Source organism: Crocuta crocuta, unplaced genomic scaffold (genome assembly GCF_008692635.1).
Source record: "Crocuta crocuta isolate KB4526 unplaced genomic scaffold, BGI_CrCroc_1.0 scaffold159, whole genome shotgun sequence".
Classification (NCBI taxonomy): domain Eukaryota; kingdom Metazoa; phylum Chordata; class Mammalia; order Carnivora; family Hyaenidae; genus Crocuta; species Crocuta crocuta.
In genome coordinates, this window is record NW_027533263.1 from 1,303,227 (window position 1) to 1,307,391 (window position 4,165).

The window sequence follows — 4,165 nt, forward strand, 5'->3', positions numbered from 1 at the left end:
AATACTACTTGGTGATGAAAAAGAATGAAATCTTCCATTTGCAGCAGCATGGATGAAACTGGAGGGTATTATGCTAAGTGAAATAAGTCAGTCAGAGAAAGTCAGGTGTATGATTTCACTCATATGTGGAATTTGCGAAACTTTACAGAAGACCATAGGGGAAGGGAAGGTAAAATAATTTCTGAACAGAGAGAGAGGCAAACAATAAGAGACTCTTCAATACAGAAAACAAACTGAAGGTTGATGGGGGTAGGAGGTTGAGGGGGCAGGGAAAATGGGAGATGGATACTGAGGACAGAACTTGTTGGGAAGAGCACTCCAGGTTGTATGTAAGAGATGAGTCACAGGAATCTACTCTTGAATACATTGTATGTTAGCTAACTTGACAATCAATTATTAAAATAAAAAACTAAAATAAAATAATTCTCCAAAATACAGATTCTTTCTCTCCCTCTATCCCTCTCCCCTGCTTATGTACTCTCTCTCTGTGAAACAAAAACAGAAACAATGAAACATAACAAACACTTATAATCTTACCTACCACATACAACCACAGTTAACTTGCAAATTTTTTTCTGTGTACAAGATCTGGATGTTAAGTCAGAGTGGCTGTCTTACTCTGTTCAGGCTACTATGACAAAGTACTAGAGACTAGATGGCTTAAAGAATACTTATTTCTCACAGTTCTAGAGACTAGGGAGTCCAAGATCAAGGCGCCGACACATCTGGTGTCTGGTGAGGACCTGCCTCTGGTTCTGCTAAATGGCCATCTTCTCATGGTGCCCTCACATGGCAAACAGCAGAGACAAGAAGCAAACTGTCTGTGATAGCTCTACCTTTATGACCTAATCACCCCAAACACCCTGCCTGCTAATATCATCACACTGAGGGGTAGAGTTTCAACCTATGAATATGGTGAGGGACACAAACATTCAGACCGTAATAGTGGCTTTATAATTTGAGATTTCCTTGTCTGTCTAGATCTCAAGTGACATTTTACAGCAAATACCTTTCTTTCTCAGATTAATGACGTGACCTAAAAAGAGATCATTATGTAAAATATAATTTAAGGGGTGCCTAAGTGGCTCAGTTGGTTAAGCATTCGACCGGCTCAGGTCATGATCTTGCAGGTTCGTGAGTTTGAGCCCTTCCTTGGGCTCTTTGCTGATAGCTTGTAGCTTGGAGTCTCCTTCAGATTCGGTGTCTTCCCTTCTCTCTGCCCTTCCCCCACACACTCTCTCTTTCTCAAAAATGAATAAACAGTAAAAAATTTTTAAATTTTAAAGTTATTTTTTAAAAAATTTTTTAAAGTTTATTTATTTATTTTGAGAGAGACAGAGAGGGCAAAATCTGGGAAAGGGCAGAGAGAGAGGGAGACAAAGAGAATCCCAAGCAGGTTCCACACCGTCAACAAAGAGAATCCCAAGCAGGTTCCGCACCGTCAACGAGGGAGCCCACACGAGGCTTGAACTCATGAAATGTGAGATCATGACCTGAGCTGAAGTCAAGAGTCAGACCCTTAACCGACTGAAGCCATTCAGACACCCCTCATTTAAAATTTTAAAAAATATATATTTATTTTAATATTTTTTTACTTGGTTTTAAATGGTGTGTATCTCTTTTGTGTATGTTTGTGTGTGTTTTGCTGTGACCAGTCAGCAAGACTGAAAAGGATGAAAGGAGTATTCAGACCGTTCATAAGCAGTTATTTCTGCTTTTTGTTTTAATGAGTGCGGAACGCCTGAGGATACCTTTGCATGTAACATTGTTGAGAGGCATCTGCAAGAATAATGTACATCCCCGTCCTCATGAACCAGAACCTTGTGTTAATTAACAGAAAGAACCTACGAGGCATCTTAATGACCTGGCAGCTTTGGCATCCTTTTCTGTTCCATCCAGACCAGGTGATAAGCGTTTCCCACTTATTCTGCTTCTTATCATATGCTGGAAGAGCACACATTTTTTACTTTTATTTCCTCCTTACTTTTGAGATGGGATCATCCCAAGTAACTTACCTCAAAATACTATGTATAGTCTACGATTCAGGACTTGAAGTTTAAGACTTAGTGTGCCATTCAGGTTGTTTTACCTGAGTCTGTCATCCAATTGGATTAGCTGTTTTTAGAGTTAGACTTTATTCATCATTATTTGAGATCTACAAATGGTTGGTTTTGACTTTGGCCAGCAGATATGTTGTGATTTTTTTGTAACCTCGTTTCTTCTATGTATTCTTGTTATAGTCTAATTTAGTCTTAGTTTGCCATTCAGGGTGTATTACCTGAGTCTGTCATCCAATTGGATTAGCTGTTTTTAGAGTTAGACTTTATTCATCATTATTTGAGATCTATAAATGGTTGGTTTTGACTTTGGCCATCAGCTTTGTTTTGATTTTTTTTTAACCTTGTTTCTTCTATGTATTCTTTTTTTTTTTTAACAAATAGTTTATTGTCAAGTTGGTTTACATATAATACCCAGTGCTCATCCCCACAAGTGCGCTCCTCCATGTCCATCTCCCCCCTCCCCCCCCACCCATCAGTCCTCAGTTTGTTCTCAGTATTCAAGAGCCTCTCATGGTTTGCCTCTCCTCCCTCTCCTCCACTATTTCTCCCCTTTTTCATCCCCATCGTCCTCCGTTAAGTTCCTCCTAATCCTCCTATACGTGCAAACATAAGGTATTTGTCCTACAATGCTTGACTTATTTNTGTTTTAAACATCTGGTAGAATTCCCCAGAGAAGCCTTCAGGTCCAGAGTTCTTATTTGTTGGGGGATTTTTTTTTTCAAATATTTTTATTTATTTCTCAGAGAGAGAGACAGCGTGAGCAGGGGTGGGTCAGAGAGAGAGGGAGTCACAGACTGAAACAGGCTCCAGGCTCTGAGCTGGCAGTCAGCACAGAGCCCGACGCGAGGCTCGAACCCACGAACCGCGAGATCATGACCTAAGCGAAAGTCGGATGCTTAACCGACTAAGCCACCCAGGCGTCCCTGTTGGGGGATTTTTGATAACTGATTTGATTTCTTCACTAGTTTTGGGTCTGTTCAGATTTTCTATCTTTCCCGTGTGAATTTTGGTAGTGAGAGTGTGTTTAGGAATTTGTTCATTTCTTCTAAGGTGTCCAGTTTGTTGGCATATAATTGTTCATAGTATTCCCTGATAATTGCTTGTATTCTGAGGGTTTGGTTGTAATAAGTCCATTTTCATACATGATTTTATCTGTTTTCTTTTTGTGAAGCCTGGCTAGAGGTTTGTCAATTTTGTTTATTTTTTCAAAAAACCAACTCTAGTTTCATTGATCTGTTCAATTGTTTCTGATTTTTACTATTTCTCTTCTTCTACTGGGTTTGGGGTGCTCTTGTTGCCCTGCCTCTAGTTCCTTTAGGCGAGCTGTTAGATTTTGGATTTGTGCTTTTTCTAATTTCTTGAAATAGCCCTGGACTGCAGTGTACTTTCCTCTTAGGACTACCTTTGCCGCGTCCCATAGATTTTGGATTGTTGTGTTTTCATTTTCATTTGTTTCCATATATTTTTAAATTTCTTCTCTAATTGCCTGATTGGCCCATTCATTCTTTAGTAGGGTGTTCTTTAACTTCCATGTTTTTGGAGGTTTTCCAGACTTCTTCCTGTGATTGATTTCAAGTTTCAAAGCATTATGATCTGACAGTGTGCATGGTATGATCTCAATTNGTCTTTGTGTCCTTTGTGGGGTTTATGCCTGTGGTGGTGTCTCTCGTATCTTGCGTTCCTTGCAACACTTCCCTCAGAGCGTCCCCCTCAGCATTTCTTGTAGGGCTGGCTTAGTGGTGACAANTTTGTTATGTTTCTTGTTTTTCTATAATGGTGTCTTCTAAATCACTTATTCTCCTTTCTGCCTCTTCAGTCCGTGCATTGGATGCCTCCAATATATTATGTATCTCATTTATCGCATTTTTTAATTCATCATGTCTATTTTTATGCTCCATGCTGTTTGTAGCCATAGTTTCTTTGATGTCTTCTATTCTTTTTTCAAGCCCAGCGATTAATTTTATGATTACTGTTCTAAAATCTTGTTCAGTTATGCTGCTTATATCTGTTTCGAGCAGTTCTTTAGCTGTCAATTCTTCTTGGAATTTCTTTGGAATTTCCTTTCATCATTTTGGTTAGCTTTCTATCTCTTGTTAGTTTTAAAA